The 22,095-nt window shown below is 44.7% G+C and overlaps 1 protein-coding gene and 1 non-coding gene across 2 annotated transcripts in view; both read left to right on the top strand.

Annotated features, from left to right (window-relative positions):
* The window catches only part of LOC126295469 (pleckstrin homology domain-containing family G member 5), a 1,663,439-nt gene that overhangs the window by 586,812 nt on the left and 1,054,532 nt on the right, over nucleotides 1-22,095 (top strand). The gene's annotated exons all lie outside the window — the stretch shown is intronic.
* On the top strand, nucleotides 17,354-17,428 carry Trnaf-gaa (transfer RNA phenylalanine (anticodon GAA)). The gene has a single exon. It is a non-coding gene; the product is annotated as a tRNA-Phe (tRNA).

A 22,095-nucleotide genomic window follows, 5' to 3' on the forward strand; every position in this document is an offset into this window, starting at 1 on the left:
CGGAGTAGGTATTAAAATCCATGGAGCAGAAATAAAAACTTTGAGGTTCTCCCAATTCTGTGAGAGACAGCAAAGCACTTGGAAGAGCGGCTGAACGGAATGGACAGTGTCTTGAAAGGAGGATAAAAGATGAACACCAACAAAAGCAAAACGAGGATAATGGAATGTAGTCGAATTAAGTCGGGTGACGCTGAGGGAATTAGTTGAGTAAATGAGACACTTAAAGCAGTAAAGGAGTTTTGCTATTTGGGGAGCAAAATAACTGATGTTGGTCGAAGTAGAGAGGATATAAAATGTAAACTGGCAACGGCAAGGAAAGCGTTTCTGAAGAAGAGAAATTTATTAACATCGAGTATAAATTTAAGTGTCAGGAAATAGTTTCTGAGAGTATTTGTATCAAGTATAGCCATGTATGGAAGTGAAATGTATACGATAAATAGTTTGGACAAGAAGAAAACAGAAGCTTTCGAAATGTGGTGCTACAGAAGAATGCTGAACATTAGATGGGTAGAATACATAACTAATGAGGAGGTACTGAATATAATGAATAGAATTGGGGAGGAGTTTGTGGCGCAACTTGACTAGATGAAGGGATCGGTTGGTAGGTCATGTTCTGATCGATCAAGGGATCACCAGTTTAATACTGGAGGGCAGTGTGGAGGGTAATATTCGTAGAGGGAGACCAAGAGATGGATACACTAAGCAGATTCAGAAGGATGGAGTTTGCACAGGATAGAGTAGCATGGAGTGGTGCATCAAAGCAGTCTCAGGACTGAAGACCACAACAACATACGTGAAGGGAATGTATCGGCGCTGCAGTACGCAAGGAGTGAGAAGTGACCGGTAGGTTCCCATGCTGGCTAGCAGAGGCGGTTTCCCATCTGACGCTCTCAGAGCTACTGAGGAAAGGGGCCGATGCAGAAACCGCTCGTGATGTCAGCAGAGACATACGTAGGGAAAGCGTATTTATTCTGGTGCGAATCAATTAATTGTTAATAAATATTTGCTAACAAAAGTTGCTTTTTGACTCTCAGACATTAGGAGTGCCTGGATCATAAATACTATCTTTCTGTAATTTAACAATACCAGGAATCTTTGATATTAATAGATAAATGAATGACTTTGGCGTAACCGAAAATGTACGCTCTTATACGAGCCATACCGATTGTACACTCCAGTTACAGACTGTGCGCTGTAGTCGGGATAGGATGCGCTGCGGTCTAGTCATGCGGTAGACCATGCCCCCGTATCTGTAACACTTAGCTTATAATAGTGTGAATAACTTCCTTTTACGGTGTTTCTTAAATAAACGCATTATGATGGCATCCCATGGAAAAATTATTTGCATACAAACTTCTTGTCGCTTTATTACGTAAAACATACACAATGGTATTGCACTTCCAGAATCCGACAACGCTGCTACAGCTCTGCAAGGGGACATAAAAACTACTACAGCATATCTGCAGGATAGGAAGAATTCCCTACGGGGTGGCTCACTAAGTAAATTACCGTGTGAGGTGGCGCAGTGGTTAGACACTGGACTCGCATTCGGGAGGGCGACGGTTCAATCCCGCGCCCGGCCAACATGATTTACTTTTTCCGTGATTTCCCTAAATCGCTCCAGGCATGGTTCCTGTTGTGTACATAGTTCCACGTAGTCAGCGCGTACACAACTTTCCCACTAGAGCGCGCCCCACTAAGCACAACAGCGCAGGGGCAGCGCTCGTCCGTCTCCGCTCTCCGAGGTGGCGCTGCCTTAGAGACGGACCAAATTCTGCTTCCGCCGATCCTCGTATTAATATGTAACGCAGCCAATGAGATTGCTGCTAACGTAGAACCTTTCCTCCTCGTGGATGACACTAGCGCAATGATACCTGAACGCGCGAGGTATTATAATGAGGGTACAGACCTCCAATTAGTCAGTCTGAGTTAGTCTGTATGAGTGTGCATTAGTCTGCATTTTTCTGCACCAGTCTGTACCAGTCTGCATTAGTCTGTACCAGTCTATAGTCAAGTTTCAGTCTGCGCCTAATAAGATTATCATATTCCTGTACATAGCCATGAAGAGAAATGTATTGACACTGTCTTTAGGCCTGACTTTGTTACGTCAGCTGCAACCTCAAATATGTTCACTTTATCACAGTTGCCCCGTAAACGAAACGCGCTGATGATGGCACAGTGGTGCCGAAACATGTTTGGGTAACAAGAAAAGAGGGCGTTTTCCATAATGGGCGGAACCTATAGCTAATAGTAATAAAAAAACCGAAAATCTGCTGTTTCAGAAACTGGTTATTACCAGCTGTTTTAACAGCCAGGTCTAACTGGATAGGAAAAAACCGCTTCAAGCGAAAACCGGTAGTTTCAGCTATGACCGCCAAACGTAGGTCTGAGGAATACGGCGGGAATAACCGTCAGGTTTAAACTAATAGTGACATTTTAGTTCGGAATAACCGATATTCTTTCGGTATTCCCTTCGTGTCGGTTACAATAGGTGTTTTCTTCATTTTGTACCAACAAACGATTTAAAATATCAATTAGCCAATTAGCCACAGCACTGTTGTTGTTGTTGTTGTTGTTGTTGTTGTCTTCAGTCCAGAGACTGGTTTGATGCAGCTCTCCATGCTACTCTATCCTGTGCAAGCCGCTTCATCTCCCAGTACCTACTGCAACCTACATTCTTCTGAATCTGCTTACTGTATTCATCTCTTGGTCTCCCTGTACGATTTTTACCCTCCACGCTGCCCTCCAATGCTAAATTTGTGATCTCTTGATGCCTCAGAACATGTCTTACCAACCGATCTCTTCTTCTAGTCAGGTTGTGCCACAAACTTCTCTTCTCCCCAATCCTATTCAATACCTCTTCATTAGTTATGTGATCTACCCATCTAATCTTCGGCATTCTTCTGTAGTACCACATTTCGAAAGCTTCTATTGTCTTCTTGTCCTATTGATAAAATTTTTAGTGTTTAAGTAAACTTTTGTTTATAAAAAGGAGTAATATTTATTCGCAAAATTTGGATAGGTTTGAAATATTCTGGTATTACAGAAAATGGGAGATGAGCGCTATTTTAATAACAGTGTCGACAGAAACGAGCAACAAACACGTGGCATAAGATTTGCTACAGCGTTGCTGTGGCAATAAAGTACCTGTTACCGCGTGTCGTGGCCTATTGGATCGCACGCGAATACGTGCAGTGTGCGAAACTTCGACTATGTGGTCTGTACGGCGGTTTCTTGTTGTTGTTGTTGTTGTACATCAGTTGTGTTACAGAATGTCACCTTGCCCAGTTGGGAAATATTTTACCAACTGCAGTATTAGTGAAGAAGAATGCCGCATTTCCTTTTAAGGATTAACAATAGGAGGAGCCACAACAAACCCGCGTTGTCGTATGAGGAGAAAACATGAAACTTAACACTTCATTCGTACTTCACAATAAAAATGGAAAGTAGCTGATCTGTTTGCTGACTGATTCGTGACTGCAACCGTTGAAAACGGACAAATTAGGTTGAAAAAAAAAAGTTCTTCAACCTCAGTTTTCACCTTTTGACACTGACTATTCGAAATATTCAAATAGTGGTATGTTCCCCGATTACGGCATGGTTTTTGAGCAGTTTCAAAAAATTAGAACCAATAGTAAGCTGCTTCGTTTAGTGGTCACGTCCTTGCCTCTCACGGAGCGGACATGGGTTCGAGTCCCGGCCAGGTTGGAGATTTTCGCCGCCCGTCGACTGGGTGTTGTGTCGTCCTCAAAATCGATTCATTTTCATCACTGGTACGCGAGTCATCCAATGTGACGTCGATTGAATTAAGACTCGCACACGGCGGCCGAACTTCCCCGGATGGGGCTCCGGGCCAGTAACGCCATTTGCTCGTTTCATCTCAATAGCATATATATACAGGGTGTTACAAAAAGGTACGGCCAAACTTTCAGGAAACATTCCTCACACACAAATAAAGAAAAGATGTTATGTGGACATGTGTCCGGAAACGCATAATTTCCATGTTAGAGCTCATTTTAACATCTTTTTATAAACAAAAGTTTACTTAAACACTAAAAATTTTATCAATAGGACAAGAAGAGAATAGAAGCTTTCGAAATGTGGTGCTACAGAAGAATGCCGAAGATTAGATGGGTAGATCACATAACTAATGAAGAGGTATTGAATAGGATTGGGGAGAAGAGAAGTGTTGACATGCGACTCATTGCTCTACAGTGCTAGCATCGAGCAGATCAGTACGTAGCATCAACAGGTTAGTGTTCGTCGTGAACGTGGTTTTGCAATCAGTGCAATGTTTACAAATGCGGAGTTGGCAGATGCCCATTTGGCGTACGGATTAGCACGGGGCAATAGCCGTGGCGCGGTACGTTTGTATCGAGACAGATTTCCAGAACGAAGGTGTCCCGACAGGAAGACGTTCGGAGCAATTGATCGGGGCACGGAATATTCCAGCCTACGACTCGCGACTGGGGGAGACCTAGAACGCGGAGGACACCTGCAATGGACGAGGCAATTCTTCGTACAGTTGACGATAACCCTAATGTCAGCGTCAGAGAAGTTGCTGCTGTACAAGGTAACGTTGACCACGTCACTGTATGGAGAGTGCTACGCGAGAACCAGTTGTTTCCGTACCGTATACAGCGTGTGCAGGCACTATCAGAAGCTGATTGGCCTCCACGGGTACACTTCTGCGAATGGTTCATCCGACAACGTGTCAATCCTCATTTCAGTGCAAATGTTCTCTTTACGTGATCAAATTGTAAATTTTCACAATCGACATGTGTGGGCTGACGAGAATCCGCACGTAATTGTGCAATCACGCCATCAAGACGGATTTTCTGTGAACGTTTGGGCATGCATTGTTGGTGATGTCTCGATTGGGCCCCACGTTCTTCCACCTACGCTCAATGTAGCACGTTATCATGATTTCATACGGGATACTCTACCTGTACTGCTAGAACATGTGCCTTTACAAGTACGATACAACATGTGGTTCATGCAAGATGGAGCTGTGTTCGTACGCTTCTCAACAACAGATTGGTTGACCGATGGATTAGTAGAGGCGGACCAATTCCATGGCCTCCACGCTCTCCTGACCTCAACCCTCTTGACTTTCATTTATGCTGACATGTCTAACATTCATGGTGGTGTCTGATTGTTCTATATCGTGTCTCCCTACCACTTTCGCGCACCGACGCTCTGAGCGTGTTTTTTAGGGAATTGACTAGTTTGAACCTGGGACCTGTCGCTGGTAAGTAGACCCCAGACCACACATGACACGTAGAATTCAGAAGAGTTCAGTGAGACTAGCGATGATATAACCAAATACAGGATGATAAAAACCAACTGCGTACCAACAAAAATGTGAACGAATATTTCCTGGGTGGGTTTCCAAGTTCTACGATGGATCGAAGGATGACCTATGCCATATCACATCAATAATCTAGGTTTAAATTAAGTTTCACAAGAGAGAAAATATATCAAAATGGTCTACAGTGACCCTCAATTATCTTTAATTACTTATCTAACTTGTCGTAAATTACAGTAGCTGATGTGACTTCTCAATAATTATATAACAGAGAAATCATCGCGTTTCAGATTTTTACTTCAAGTGGCAAATGTGAACACCATGAGCTTTAATTGACGATCGACACTAGTATTATGTAAAAAGGGGGTGTAACAGATGAGACTTCTGCAGTTCTGAGTGAAGCCTTATGCGCTGTTATGCGGCATCGCGTGCATTCATTACCTTGTCGGTGTTCGTCAGGGGGCGGCGGGCAGCACAGCTCCCCTCACCTCGCCCTCTCGGAAGCAACTCTCTCCTAACTTCTCCTTACTACCATTTACCGAAAGTTAGTTTTTTTTTAAACTAACTGGCTGTGTTTTCATCTGACCAATGAGAATCTCAATGTTAACCTTAAGCTCCGCCTACAAAAGTTGTGTCTATCCAATGAGAAACGTTATACTTTTCGTGGTGGGGCAATGTTTTTAAAATGAAGGCTTTCACGACCGGGTGACATGGCTGTTGATATACTTCCCGGGATGTGAGGTCGTGGTCCAAGAACTTTTTCTGCTCCTTACGTTTCGTCCAGGACTGCGCTGGACTTCCTCAGAGGCGCTGCTCCGCTGAAATTCATCGACAATTGAAGGAGACATGTGGTGATGGAGTTATGGATGTGTCGAAAGTGCGTTCGTGGGTGCGATAGTTTAATGAAGGCAGAACATCATTCGCCAGCCATGCCGCTATTGCCTCAGTGATTTTCCAGCTGTCAAAACAGACTCCTAAAGAAGCCTTCGCCGCTGCCATCGAATCATGGCGTCAGTGTTGTGAAAAATGTGTACGTCTGCAGGGCGATTACGTCGAGAAGTAACGCCAGTTTCATCGATTTCGGGTGAGTAGTTAATTAGAAACAAAAATCGGAGTACTTAAAACTTTAATGCACCTCGTAACTTTTAGTCGATGTTAGCTTGGATTGATGTACGGCTTCAGACCTACGTGCTCATCGGAAGTACGACGGTTCAATCCCATCCTGATTTAGGTTTTCCGTGGTTTCCCTAAATCGCTCCAGGCAAATGCCAGGATGGTTCCTTTGAAAGGGCACGGCCGACGTCCTTCCCCGTCCTTCCCTAATCTGATGAGACCGATGACCTCGCTGTGTGGTCTCCTTCCCCAAAACAACCCAACCCCAACCTACGTGCTCATCTCAGCCGAAGTTAAGTAACACTTTATGTATTCACGTTTATCATTGTGTTGTCCCCCACCCTCACCTACCTTGGCCTCACCGTAGACCATCACCTCACCTGGACCCATCATCTCCATTCCACCCTATCCAAAGCCCAAAACTACCTCCAACTCCTCTCTGGCTGGACATGGGGTTGAACCTCTCTACCTTCCTCCACACCTACAAATCCATAATCCGTCCCATCCTCTGTTATGCCAATCCTCCCAAATTCTGTAAGCCCCTCCAGTTCCTTGAGCACCATGCACTCCGCCTCGCCTTCCGTATACACCTCCCGTCCTGCACGCGGATCCTCTACGATCTGATTCCTTTCCCTCATCTGCTCCTCTTCCTCGAACATATCTGCATCCTCTACACCTCCCGCCACCTTGATCCCCCTCACCCCCTGGTTGCTCTTCTCCTCTCCCATCCCCTCCCTATGCCACACCTTCACTGTTGTGTCCCCTCCATCTCTACACCCTTCATCTCCTTTCCCAAGGTGACTTCAATCAACTCCCCCTCCCAGATGATTCCCTCTCTACCTCCATTATCCCTCCTATCAACTACAATCCTCATCTACCCCTCCTTTCCTCTGTCCTTTCCCCAGGCTCCATCTTTCCCCCTTCCATCCTGGTTTTCCCCACCTACCCTCTCCCTTCTCCCCTCCTCACCGAGTCCTTTTGCATTCCCCTCCTCTGCCTTTCCCCTCTCCCTCTCGTATCTGCCCAGCGCCCCACCCCCTTTTACGAGTCCTCACTCTCTGTCGGCTCCTTCCCCCCCTCTTTCCCCACTTCGTTTTTCCTCTCCTTCTGCCCATTTTTCTTTCCCATCATCTATCCAGGTTCTCCCCGTCTGCCCTCGGCTGTGGTGCATCGTATTTGTGCCAACTTTTTAGTGCAGTGTTCAAGTGAGTGTTCAGTGTTGCAAACAGAACTCCTGCTGTCGCTGGGTGTGATTTTTATATCTCTTGTGAACAAAAAACAGACTGTCGCCATGTTTTTTTAATTGTCTATTATTTTACCTGTCTGCTTTCTTTGTATTTTATTAGCATCACCAACCCTTCGTTTTATGTTTAAAGTTGCGCAATTTTCCGCCCTTTTACCATTTAAGTCGCCGATTTTATCGCCTGCTTTAATTATTATCTTCATTTAAAAAAAAAAACAAATCCTGTAGTTTGAAGAGCGGCATACTAAGCTGCTGCCAGCCCACCCCCTTCGTGGGAAATCGAAACTCAATGAAGAGAAAAAAAATCATTGTGTTGAGATATACAAAAATCACTTTTCCTTTAACTGCAGTACCGAGAGTTCTACCTCATCTGCTCCTCCTAGCTTCCTACATTCGGCGTACCGTCTAAATTACAGGAGCAAACCGGCGAGCCGCCATCCAAACGAGATACAAAAAAACCGAAAATTGGTTATTTCAGAAACAGGTTATTTCAAAAACAGGTTATTTTGAACGGTCAGGTTAAACCGGCATTGGGAGGAAAAAAAACCGCCCCAAAACTGGTTGCTGTAGAGATAACCGCCACCGTTACCACAGAACCACTAATAGCTGTCGACTGCAGTGGAAACTGCGCATCGCAGAGTTAAAAGTGAGAAAATACCCGACGTTACAGGTGTGCGTATTCCGTCGGCTGTGGTTCGAGGGTGTAGTGGACGGAAGTTCCGCGTCACAACATGGCGCTGCAGCAGCTGCTGCGGTCTTGGCGGCAGTGGAGGGGGGGTGTGAGTTGCGGTAGAGCGAGACGCCGGAAGACAACAGCAGGACTCTGTTGTTCGGGAACTGGGTCAGCGGCTCCCGCTCCTTGCTGGCATTTCGGGCTGCGTAGCCACGGAGCTGGCGGTGGCGCCTCGATGGCATACACTCTGTGTGTGTGCGTGCGTGTGTGTGTCTGATTCCGGTGGCGTAGCTGCGTCGTCCCCGGTTAGTGCAGCTACATCGACAAAAGTGTTCAGGAACGCAGTGCGCGGCGATGGGAACACGTACCAGTATTATCGATTTTCCGCGCTGTTTCATTTGCGTATTGAGGAACACACAAAACGACTCTCCCTCCTTTCCTCTCTCTCTCTCTCTCTCTCTCTCTCTCTCTCTCTCTCTCTCTCTCTCTTCTCACCCATCCTCTCTGCCTATGTATACAGGGTGGTCCATTGATAGTGTTAGCCGGCTGTGGCAGCCGTGCGGTTCTAGACGTGACCGCAGGTTCGAATCCTGCCTCGGGCATGGATGTGTGTGATGTCCTTAGGTTAGTTAGGTTTAAGTAGTTCTAAGTTCTAGGGGACTGATGACCATAGATGTTAAGTCCCATAGTGCTCAGAGGCATTTGAACCAATTTTTGATAGTGTCCGAGCCAAATATCTCACGAAATAAACGTCAAACGAAAAATCTGCAAAGAAAGAAACTCGTGTAGCTTGAAGAGGGAAACCAGATGGCGCTACGGTTGGCCCGCTAGATAGCGCTGCCACAGGTCAAACGGACATCAACTGCGTTTTTAATATATATATATATATATATATATATATATATATATATATATATATATATATATATGACTTCATGATCACCCAATATATATATCGGATGATCATGAAGTCAGTATTAATTTGGAATAAATCACAGAATAATGAAGATAGAGAGGTATGTACAGAGTTAAAAATTGACACACATGCTTGGAATGACATGTCCGACAGATAGCGCTTCATCTGATCAGAATAGCAATAATTAGCATAACAAAGAAGGACAAAGCAAAGATGATGTTCTTTACAGGAAATGCTCAATATGTCCAGCATCATTCCTCAGCAACAGCTGTAGTAGAGGAATAATGTTGTGAACAGCACTGTAAAGCAAGTCCGGAGTTATGGTGAGGCATTGGCGTCGGATGTTGTCCCTATAGATGTCGGTCGATCACGATACACTTGCGACTTCAGGTAACCCCAAAGCCAATAATCGCACGGACTGAGGTCTGGGGACCTGGGAGGCCAAGCATGACGAAAGTGGCGGCTGAGCACACGATCATCACCAAACGTCTAGCAATATGGGGTGATTCTAATAAAACCCCATGTCATTCCAACCATGTGTGTCATATATATGGTGGTCCATTGATCGTGACCGGGCCAAATATCTCACGAAATGAGCGCCAAACGCAAAACTACAAACAACGAAACTTGTCTAGCTTGAAGGGCGAGGGGAGAAACCAGATGGCGCTATGGTTGGCCCGCTAGATGGCGCTGCCATAGGTCAAACGGATATCAACTGCGTTTTCTTAAATGGGAACCACCATTTTTTATTACATATTCGGGTAGTACGTAAAGAAATATGAATGTTTTATTTGGACCATTTTGTGCGAACATTACGGAATGCGAACTACTCGCTGTTGAGAGGAATGTCGTTACACGTATTGCCAAATGCAATGAGGTTGACGGACATCATTTTGGGCATTTATTGCATTAATGTGGTATTTACAGGTAATCACGCTGTAACAGCATGTGTTCTCAGAAGTGATAAGTTCACAATGGTACTTGTATCACATTGGAACAACTGAAATAAAATGTTCAAACGTACCTCCGTTCTGTATTTTAAAATAAAAAATCTACCTGTTACCAACTGTTCGTCTAAAATTGTGAGCCATATGTTTGTGAATATTACAGCGCCATCTATCACAAAGCGAAAAAAGTGGTCCAACTAAAACAATCATATTTCTTTAGGTACTACACGAATATGTAATAAAAAATGGGGGTTCCTATTTTAAAAAAGGCAGTTGATATCCGTTTGACCTATGGCAGCGCCATCTAGCGGGCCAACCATAGCGCCATCTGGTTTCCCTTCAAGCTAGACGAGTTTCGTTCTTTGTAGTTTTTTCGTTTGACGCTTATTTCGTGAGATATTTGGCCCAGTCACGATCAATGGACCACCCTATATATATATATGGGCCATTTTAGTCCATAATCAGGAATAAATCGGGATAGAGATGGGATACAGTACAACTTTTAGACAAAAGTTGTTGGTGGCATAAAGGTTCACTCATTGCTACTAACTGCCGTGACCTTGAACGTGAGTTTTCAAGGTTAAGATGGTTTTAATATAGATTAATTATGGTGTTTAATATAGATTACTATGGTGTTTTCCCTCGTGATATTTTTCATTCCAGATATTTCATTAGCGTATGATACAGAGCTAGTGGAATTATATCGCTTCTTTATTTCAGTAATTGGCGAAAGTTGATTATAAGACTGCAGAGATGCTATGGTAATGCTTGTTTATAATGTGAAATTGTAGGCACATACTCATGGAAACACTGTATAGCGTAGCTTTCCTTTCGATCTTTTTAACTCAATAAAAGTGTTTTGGAATCTGAACCTTACCTACTCTATTGCTCCTACAGTTTGTAGCACTGCACTTACTTTTTCACTTTAAGATGAATGACTAGCGCCTCACAAGTATAAGCTGGGAACCATAATATCTGATACAAGATTTCAAAATGTCGGCAAATTTTACGTATAAAATGATACGAAGCTAATCCGGAGAGTAGTGTTACAAGAATTGAAATTCCGTACCGGTTTCGTCACATGCTGTCTTGACATTACGTCCTCTCCGTAAACTGAATCAGTTTCGCGATGATCGCAGCGGCGTTCATGCCCTTACGATTTAGATAGTGAATTTATTTGTACATCTAGGTGAGTACTCTTCTACTCACAATAACGTGCATGGCAGAGGGTTCAGTGAACCGCCTTCAAGCTGTCTCCCTACCGTTCCACTCTCCAACGGCACGCTGGAAGAACGAGCACTTAAATTTTTCTGTGCCAGCCCTGATTTCTCTTATTGTATCGTGATGATTATTTCTCCCTATGTAGGTGGGCACCAACAGAATATTTAATCAATCAGAGGAGAAAACTGGTGATCGAAATTTCATGAGAAGATCCCGTCGCAACGAAAAACGTTTTTTGCTTTAATGACTGCCACACCAATTCACGTATCATGTCTGTGACACCATCTCCCCTATTTCGCCATAATACAAAACGAGCTGCCCTTCTTTGTACTTTTTCGCTGTCATCCGTCAGTCCCACCTGATGCGGATCCCACACCGCACAGCAGTACTCTAGAGTAGGGCGGACAAGCGTGGTGTAAGCCGTCTCTTTAGTAGACCTGTTGCACCTTCTAAGAATTCTGCCAATTAATCGCAGTCTTTGGTTTGCTCTACTCACAACATTATCTACGCAATCGTTCCAATTTAGTCTAATTGTAGTCCCTAAGTATTTAGTTGAATTTACAGCCTTCGGATTTGTGTGACTTACCGCGTAATCGAAATCTAGCTGATTTCTTTTAGTACTCATGTGAATAACCTCACACTTTTCCTTATTTAAGCACACACTTCGCGCTTGCCGGGACTAAACATTCATGGTGGTGTCTGTCTGTACTATACCGTGTCTCCCTACCACTTGCTCGCAACGACGCTCTGAGCGTGTTTTTTAGGGAATTGACTAGTTTGAACCTGGGACCTGTTGCTGGTAAGGAGACGCCAGACCACACATGACATGTAGAGTTCAGGAGAGTTCATTGAGACTAGCGATGATATAACCAAATACTAAATGATCTCAGCGTCAGCTCCACTGCACTCCCTGTCAAAGAATCTTAATACTAACTAAATTTAGTGGAAGGGGTTCAAGGCTTTCCTATTTTTAGTTAGCTGGTAAAATAACGTCGAAAAAGCACGTAAGTTTACCACTGGAAATTTTATTCTACTCACAAAACATTGTTTATAAATTGCACTATTGATAAAAGGAAATGTTTTAATACAGGACGATAAAAACCAACTGCGTTCAACAAAAATGTGAACGAATATTCCCTGAGTGGGTTTCCAAGTTCTACAATTGATCGAAGGATGACCTATGCCATATCACATATATAATCTAGGTTTAAATTAAGTTTCACAAAGAGGAAACTATCAAAATGATCTACAGTGACCCTTAATTATCTTTAATTACTTATCAAACTTGTAGTAAATTACAGTGGCTGATGTGGCTTCTCAATAATCATCTCAATCATCGCGTTTCAGATTTTTACTTAAAGTGGCAAATGTGAAGACCATGAGCTTTAATTTACGATCGACACTAGTATTACGCAAAAAAAGGGGGTGTAACAGATGAGACTTCTGCAGTTCTGAGTGAAGCTTTATGCGCTGTTATGCGGCATCGCGTGCGTTCATTACCTTGTCGGTGTTCGTCAGGGGGTGACATACGGCACAGCTCCGCTCACATTCGCCGTCTCGGAAGCAACTCCCTCCTAACTTCTCCTTACTACAATTTACGAAAGTTGGTTTAAAAAAAAACTATCTGGCTGTGTTTTCATCTGACCAGTCAGGGTCTCAATGTTAACCTTAAGCTGCGCCTACAAAAATTCTATCCAATGAGAAGCGGTATACTTTTAGTAGTGGGGCAATGTTTTTAAAGTTTTCAATGTAAGAGAGACGCGAAAAAGTCTCACGCTAAAACTTGCAGCTGGTGTGGCCCTTTTAGTGTTATCGTAAGATCTATACTGTTCTTCTGGAAGGCTCCATCTTTTAACATGGGCTGGGAGGGTTGTCCTGGTGGTTAGCTGGCTGCGTGGATGTCCGTCCCTTATCGTAGGGCCTTCTAGCTTAACACGGTTCTGCTCTCGGCTTCTGTCCTCGTTTCTCCCCTCGGAACTGCGTCTGCCTCACGTTGGGAAGGTACGACATGCATTTAGGCATTCTTGTGTTACTCTGTGGTATTCCATTTGCTCACTCGTTACTCGTATTACTTTCGTTAATTTAATGTCACGATTTATTCGGAGCTATGTGACATACTACTGGATTTGCTTATCATGTCAGTGTTTTCATGGAAGGTGTTGGATTTGCCTGACACCTTACATAAGATCTGTGTGACTTATCGCGTAATCGAAATCTAGCTGATTTCTTTTAGTGCTCACGTGAATAACTTCACACTTCTCCTTATTTAAGCGCGCACGTCCCGCTTGGCGGGCGCCGAAATGCGAACACTCGTTTCTAGCAGTCGCCACACACTAATCGAAGAATTCCTGATGGCTCGTTCCTTCCGCTGGCTTCTCGTTACTTGCCTCACGGACAGCGTACATCCTAGCGTACATACCCTCGTACATTGTTGAAGGTCAAATAAGCATATGTGTTGTTAGTTCTAGTAGGGATTAACTCTGAATAAATGGGGGGGGGGGGGGGATACAGCAAAACAGAATGCAGATGCAAGATGCAAACTTGAGGGTGATAAGCAGTCGCGTATCATTACCAATAAACATAAAGGTAATTTCGAACGTCATTCGAAGGCTGAGTCTTTTTTCTTCTTCTTCTTTTTTTTCCTCCTCGGCGATCGTCTTTGAGCAATGTAGCTGTCCGTGTCTCGGAGCTATACCCCCATTACAGTTGTTACTGAACTGATGTTGATGCCTTCGCTACCAAATCCTATGGAACCCATCTCGTCCGCTGTCGGGTGCCATACAGCGTACGCAAATCAGCTCCCCGTTACTTACGCAAATTCCATGGCATGTACGTAGACATCCAGTGCCGCATATCTCCACAAACCTAGCACCAAACTATGGGATCACTGATGTACGAGTGAGAGTCCAATGAAAACCTTAAATTTGTAATGAGAAACCGCAATTTCGCGCCCTTACTCTGTAAGTTGGTAAGCGTGCTACAAACAGCGTGCAGAATGGCCTGTAGGTGGCAGCATAGTGCAGACGCACACATACCGTCGCAGCATCGGTATGAAGATGGCCGCCCCACTTGCGACTTGCACCAGGGAAGAACAGCGTTCTGTTGTTCGGTTTTTGCGTAGTGAAGGTACGACACCTATTGAAATTCATCGACGAATGAAGGTTTCGTACGGTGATGCATGTTTGTCACAGCAGCAAGTCTACGAATGGAGTAGGAAGTTCGCAAATGGTGTGACTTCAGTGGAAGATGCTCCTCGTACAGGCCAGGCACAGCGAGTTGTGACTCCACAGGACGTTGCAGCAGTTGAAGCCGTAGTGGAGGAAAACCGCCGAGTGACACCGAATGACACTGCAGCATGTTTACAGGTTAGTCATGGGTCAGCACACCACATTGTGCACGTTGTGCTCCAGTTTCACAAAGTGTCTGCAAGCTGACTCCTGAAATGAGACAACGACGTGTTGATGCTTCTGAAGAACTTCTTCGGCGCTTCGAACGAGAAGGTGATGGCTTCTTTGCAAGAATCTTCACTGGGGACGAAACCTGGGTTCACTTCCACCCACCGGAAACAAAGAGAGCGAGCAAGGAATGGTGCCATTCCTCATCACCAAAACCAAAGAAGTTTCGAACAGAACCGTCAGCAGGGAACGTTATGCTGACTCTCTTTTGGGACGAAAAAGGCATCATTTTGGAGCATTACGAGCCTAGAGGGACCACTGTCAGAAGTGCGTCATAGACAGATCTCCTAAAACATCATCTGCGGCCTACAGTACAAATCAAAGCGACGTGGATTGCTGTCAGCAGGTGTCCTTTTTCAACATGACAATGCGAGGCCCCACACTGCCCGTACAACAGTTGCAACAATCACAGACATGACTAATGTCTGAAGTAGTGTCCGAGGGAATCGACAATCGACAACATGAATCCTGCAGGGCTGCCCCTATATCCGACGGAGTACGAGGGGGTGGAGATCTCTTCAGAACAGGACGTTGCCAGGTTCCCCAGATATGTCCAACAGTGTTCATGTCTGGGGAGTTTGGTGGCCAGCGGAAGTTTTTAAACTCAGAAGAGTGTTCCTGGAGCCACGATGGACCAATTCTGGACGTATGGGGTATCGCATTGTTCTGCTGAAAATGCCCGTCGGAATGCACAATGGACATGAATGGATGCAGGTGATGAGACGGGATGCTTACCTACGTGTCACCTGAAACTTCCTAGCAGATCGAAACTGTGTGCCGGACCGAGACTCGAACTCGGGACCTCTTCAGAACAGGACGTTGCCAGGTTCCTCAGATATGTCCAACAATGTTCATGTCTGGGGAGTTTGGTGGCCAGCGGAAGTGTTTAAACTCAGAAGAGTGTTCCTGGAGCCACGATGGACCAATTCTGGACGAATGGGGTATTGCATTGTTCTGCTGAAAATGCCCGTCGGAATGCACAATGGACATGAATGGATGCAGGTGATGAGACGGGATGCTTACCTACGTGTCACCTGAAACTTCCTAGCAGATCGAAACTGTGTGCCGGACCGAGACTCGAACTCGGGGCCTTTGCCTTTCGCGAGCAAGTGCTCTACCAACTGAACTACCCAAGCACGACTCACGCTCCGTCCTCACAGCCTTAATTCTGCCAGAACATCGTCTCCTACCTTCCAAACTTTACAGAAGCTTTCATATCAGCGCACACTCCGCTGCAGAGTGAAAATCTCATTCTGTACGTATCACCTGTCAGAGTCGTATCTGGACGTATCAGGATCCCCATATCACTCCAACTGCACACGCCCCACATCATTGCAGAGCTTCCACCAGCTTAACACTCCTCTGCTGACATGCTGGGTCCATGAATTCATGGGACTGTCTCCATACCCGTAAATGTCCATCCGCTCGATACAACTTGAAACAAAACTCGTCCGACCAGGTAACACCAGTGCAATGTCGGTGCTGACGGTCCTAGGCGATGCGTAAAGCTGTGTGTCGTGGAGTCAGCGAGGATACACGAATGGACCTTCGGCTGCGAAAGCCCACATCGATGATGTTTCGTTGAATGATTCGCACGCTGAGTCTTGTTGATAGCCCAGAATTAAAATCTGCAGCAGTTTGCGAAATGGTTGCACTTTTGTCACGTTGAACGATTGTCTCGAGTCGTAGGTGGTCCCGTTCTTACAGGATCTTTTTCCGGCCGCAGCGATGTCGGAGATTTGATGTTTTACCTGATGCCTGATGCTCACGGTGCACTCGTGAAATGGTCGTACGGGAAAATTGCCACTTCATCGCTACCTCGGAGATGCTGTGTCCCATCGCTCGTATGCCGACTATAACACCACGTTCAAATTCTCTTAAATTTTGATTACCTGCCATTGTAGCAAACAATAACCGATCTGAAAATTTTTGGCAGATTAGAACTGTGTGCTGGACCGAGACTCGACCTCGGGACCTTTGCCTTTCGCGGGCAAGTGCTCTACCACCTGAGCTACCCAAGCACACTTCACGCCCCGTCCTCACAGCTTTACTTCTGCCAGTATCTCGTCTCCTGCCTTACAAACTGTACAGAAGCTCTCCTGCGTACCTTGCAAAACTAGCACTCCTGAAAGAAAGGACATTCCGGAGACATGGCTTAGCCATAGCCTGGGGGACGTTGCCAGAATGAGATTTTCACTCTGCAGCAGAGTGTGCGCTGATATGAAACTTCCTGGTAGATTAAAACTGTGTGCCCGACCGAGACTCGAACTCGGGACCTTTGCCTTTCGCGGGCAAGTGCTCTACCAACTGAGCTATCCAAACACGACTCACGCCCCTTCCTCACAGCTTTACTTCTGCCAGTATATCTCCTGCCTTCCAAACTGTACAGAAGCTCTCCTGCGAACCTTGCAGAACTAGCACTAAACGAGACGAGGTTACTGACGGAATTAAAGCTGTGGTGACGGTGTGTGAATCGTGCTTGGGTAGCTCAGTTGGTAGAGCGCTTGCCCGGAAAAGGCAAAGGTCCCGAGTTCGAGTCTCGGTCCGGCGCACAGTTTTAATCTGCCGGGAAGCGTCATGTCAGCGCACGCTCCGCTGCAGAGAGTAAATCTCATTCTGAATAACCGATCTAACAACTACGCCAGACAGTTATTGTCTTACATAGGTATTGCTGACCGCAGCGCCGTATCCTGGCTGTTTACATATCTCAGTATTTGAATACGCCTATAGCAGTTTCCTTGGCGTTTCAGCGCATAAGGAATTTTCCATCTTCACTACCGTCGAACACTAATACGGCTCCTGTATTGAACAAGTGCTCACAGGTCCTAAGGTATGTACACTGTCTCTCTCTCTCTCTCTCTCTCTCTCTCTCTCTCTCTCTCTCTCCCCTCTCACAGTGTGTGTGTGTTACTTTGAAGCGCAGTGCACTTTGTCGCGTATTCCAGAAACAATGAAGCGTTGTCAAGCGTGACGACTCAGGGTTAAAGCAACAAGAGGAAGGGGGGAGGGGGGAGCGGAGGGGGAGGGAGAGAGAGAGAGAGAGAGAGAGAGAGAGAGAGAGAGAGAGAGAGATTGCTGCTACAATCTGGTAAAGTAGGTCACAGTCTCCACTCAAAATGACAAAGACGTGCAATACTTACAAAAGCCGCAATCTCCTCCCTCCCTCGAGACGATGTCACTGCCCGACATTTCCACCCCCTCAACCCCCGCCTCACTCTCTGCCAACTCCCTCCCCTTTCCTTACGCCCACGCCTCGCACAACACACAAACAGGCGTAATACGCCCACTAATGTTATCTGCTTCTCCAGGGTGTTGCCGTAACAGCGTGCAAAAACGTAACGGGGCGTAGAGGCTGCTCCACTGAACAATTTCAGTTAGGGAACCCGGGCTCTGACAAGGGGACCTCCAGATTTACCCCCCTCAGATTTAGTTATAAGTTGGCACAGTGGATAGGCCTTGAAGAACTGAACACAGATCAATCGAGAAAACGGGAAGAAGTTGTGCGGAACTATGAAAAAAATAAGCAAAATATACAAACTGAGTAGTCCATGTGAAAGATAGGCAACATCAAGAGAGAGATTCGAGCGCGCACGGAGGCTTTCCGGCAGTCGTTCTTCCCGCGAACCATACGAGAGTGGAACAGGAAAGGGAGGTAATGACAGTGGCACGTGAAGTGCTCTCCGCCACACACCGTTGGGTGGCTTGCGAAGTATAAATGTACATGTAGATTTTATTTTTCATTGCTGAAGTTTACTGAACGTAAGTACTTTGCCACTTGAGGGGATCACGATTAACAAAATACTCTGAAAATTTGACTCTCACTGCAAGGGCAGATCGACCGCTTCTGCCTGGATGGCCTGCACATTAAATGTTCTCAAAACCAATTACTTCGAGCGAGTCTTCATAGACGAATCCATCTCTTGCACGTACAAAATTATGCAAAGCACAACGAGCTTTAATTATATCTTGCGCAAAATCAATGCCCACATTTAGTGGACGATGAAAGATTCTCCACTTGTTGGAGAGCATACCAAAGGCACATTCCACATAACGCCTAGCCCTGCATAATATGAAGATCTTCTTCTCTTAACTGAGATTATTTCCACCGTATGGACGGATCAAATTTTCACTCGTGCCAAAAGCCTCATCTCCTGACAACACATAAGGAAAAACAGCTGAATGTTTTTCTGTCAGTGGTGAAGCTTTAGGAGGGTGTATACAGGGACAAGGAAAAAAAAATTCCCGGGTTATTCCCGGATTTCTCCCGGACATCCCGTTTAAAAAATATGGTTTTTCCCGGGCGAAAATACACTTTTTCTGTGCTAAGTGACAGTAGGTTTTCGGTAGATTTTCCCTCGGAACTGTAAAACTTATCAATCCTTTGAATGGTTAACGTTTCATACAATTCCTTAGAACTTCCTGGAGAACGAAAGAAAAGACGGGGCAAAGAAGTTTTGGAGAGACTTTTTAATTAAAGAAAAAGGAGAAGTTTTGGAAAGACTTTTGATGTGCAGCAACATATACGCTGCATATTTTCGTATTAGGAAAGTATAAATTCGAATTGCACCGAACACAGCGCGTCAGTTTCCGGAGCGTTGAAACCGAGGTTGATATGTCCTTTCGTAAGCGAGTCATATCTCAAGCCACGAGATCTCGCCAGCCGATGACAGCAGCTATTCAGAGCATAGGACACGTGTTATAGTGAGCCAATAGCAACAAGACCACTGGTTACATAGTGCGAACACGCAAGAGGAAAAGTTAACGGTCTACATTAATGTACACAGTACCGCATATCTACAAGAAAAGCTAAGCTTTCACATATAATATCAGTCTCTTAAGATTAACACGCTACAACACAAGCTAAGCTTTCACATGTAATATTGATCTTTTTTTTGCGTGTGTTATACTTTAAGACACATCACGCAAATGTGCCAGTAAATTTAAAATTATGACATAAATGTCTCGGCTCGAAATTCTTGTAAGGGGCTGGTCCTCAAACTGTTCAGTTCCGAACGCTCTGTGATTTAGATATCCATTCCACTTTCTCAGACGTAACATAAGTCATCTTGCATAAAAAGAAATTTACTTTGAAAGTAACGCTTTTCTAACCACCGTTCGCAATACTATCCGGAGACTGTTAGAAATAGGTTCGATTTACCAGTTGCCAGAGAGCGCCAGAAAACATGCATTATTGTGCATGTGCAACTGCAGTGGTGTAGGAAGCCCGCATTTTCGAGTGTATAAAGCACTAAGAGAGTTTATATTACACCATAAAAGAAACAGGGCATCAGGGAATACTCCCAAGAGCATCGGAATTTCGTAAACCATACTAAAATGCATAATTCGGCTTGAAGTGCGAATTGGCTTTTTCCAGATTCACAATGAAGCAGGTCCCACCTGATATTAAGCTTTTCAGTGTGGTTTTTGGGATGTAAATTTTCTTGGAGTACCAGTACTCTATACGATCTCATTTTTGGTTCTTTATTATGGCATAACGCCATATATGGCAGAAGATGATACCGTGCACTTGAAATTCAGCGAACAGTTGGAACTAACCAATACTGTAGAATGAAACAGTTTCAAATAAAATGACTGCCTCAGCGGAAAGATTAATAAAGCCAAATTTCTTTAGCAAACTTGCAAAAATAACTTCACTGTTCTGCAGGGCGATTAATGCTTGACTGCTACTAACTACGAAATAAAATAAAATCAGAAAACTGAAATTAATCATATATTTTCCCCCTCCGTAATTATGTGAATGTATTTTAATTCACTCGATAGCTCCCGGCCACAGAAATCCGTTTTGTTTTCATTTGACGTGGGAGCTGTATACCAATGCAAGCAGCGAAATCACTTAACGTAAACACGGGTCACGTGGAGGTTAACCTCCTCCCCACAACTCTGTGCAAGCATGGATCTGGCAGCTAGAGAGCGCGAGAAAAATTTTTCTCGTTTGCATCTGGCTGCTTGCTGCTACTGCCGATACAGCTAACAGCCAAACTTCATGTAGGGGGAAGCGGGAGAAGATACTGCTTATACGCGAGTCAACTGTGCAACTGGTCAAACGAACTTAGTATAAACAGTTGTGACGTCACGCTCATAGAGAGCAGTTTATTGTTACGAAGAATTACATTCTGCGCCCTGCGGCCTTTGACATATTTTTCCTATCTGCAGACTCTCGTGCGTGCACAGTGTTTTGTTGTCGTAAATTGCACATTTCCTTTGCAACTCAAGTTTTATTTTTTTCCCTCTCGTGTATATTTTATTGCTGCAGTATCATTCTCCAGTAGCAGGATACAATAACATTCTTTGCTAGGGAATCAACTCTTCAGTCACAATTACAAAAATTTAACTGAAACTTAAAACAATGAAAAAATCCGGGAATTCCGAAAAATTCCCGGGTTTTTCCCGGTTTTCTCCTGGATGAAAAAATTCCCGGTTTTCCCCGGATTTCCCGGTTGTCCCGGGTCGTATACACCCTGTTTAGTTTGTTGTTGTTGTGGTCTTCAGTCCTGAGACTGGTTTGATGCAGCTCTCCATGCTACTCTAGCCTGTGCAAGCTTCTTCATCTCCCAGTACCTACTGCAACCTACATCCTTCTGAATCTGCTTAGTGTATTCATCCTACTGAATCTGCTTACTGTATTCATCTCTTGGTCTCCCTCTACGATTTTTACCCTCCACGCTGCCCTCCGATACTAAATTGGTGATCCCTTGATACCTCAAAACATGTCCTACCAACGGATCCCTTCTTCTCGTCAAGTTGTGCCACAAGCTTCTCTGCTCCCCAATCCTGTTCAGCACCTCCCCATTAGTTATGTGATCTACCCATCTAATCTTCAGATTCTTCTGTAGCACCACATTTCGAAAGCTTCTATTCTCTTCTTGTCCAAACTATTTATCGTCCATGATTCACTTCGATACATGGCTACACTCCATACAAATACTTTCAGAAAAGACTTCCTGACACTTAAATCTATACTCGATGTTAACAAATTTCTCTTCTTCCGAAACGCTTTCCTTGCCATTGCCAGTCTACATTTTATATCCTCTCTACTTCGACCATCATCAGTTATTTAGCTCCCCAAATAGCAAAACTCTTTTACTACTTTAAGTGTCTCATTTCCTAATCTAATTCCCTCAGCATCACCCGACTTAATTTGACTACATTCCATTATCCTCGTTTTGCTTTTGTTGATGTTCACAGTGTACCCTCCTTT

The sequence above is a fragment of the Schistocerca gregaria genome, chromosome 11 (genome assembly GCF_023897955.1).
Source record: "Schistocerca gregaria isolate iqSchGreg1 chromosome 11, iqSchGreg1.2, whole genome shotgun sequence".
NCBI lineage: Eukaryota > Metazoa > Arthropoda > Insecta > Orthoptera > Acrididae > Schistocerca > Schistocerca gregaria.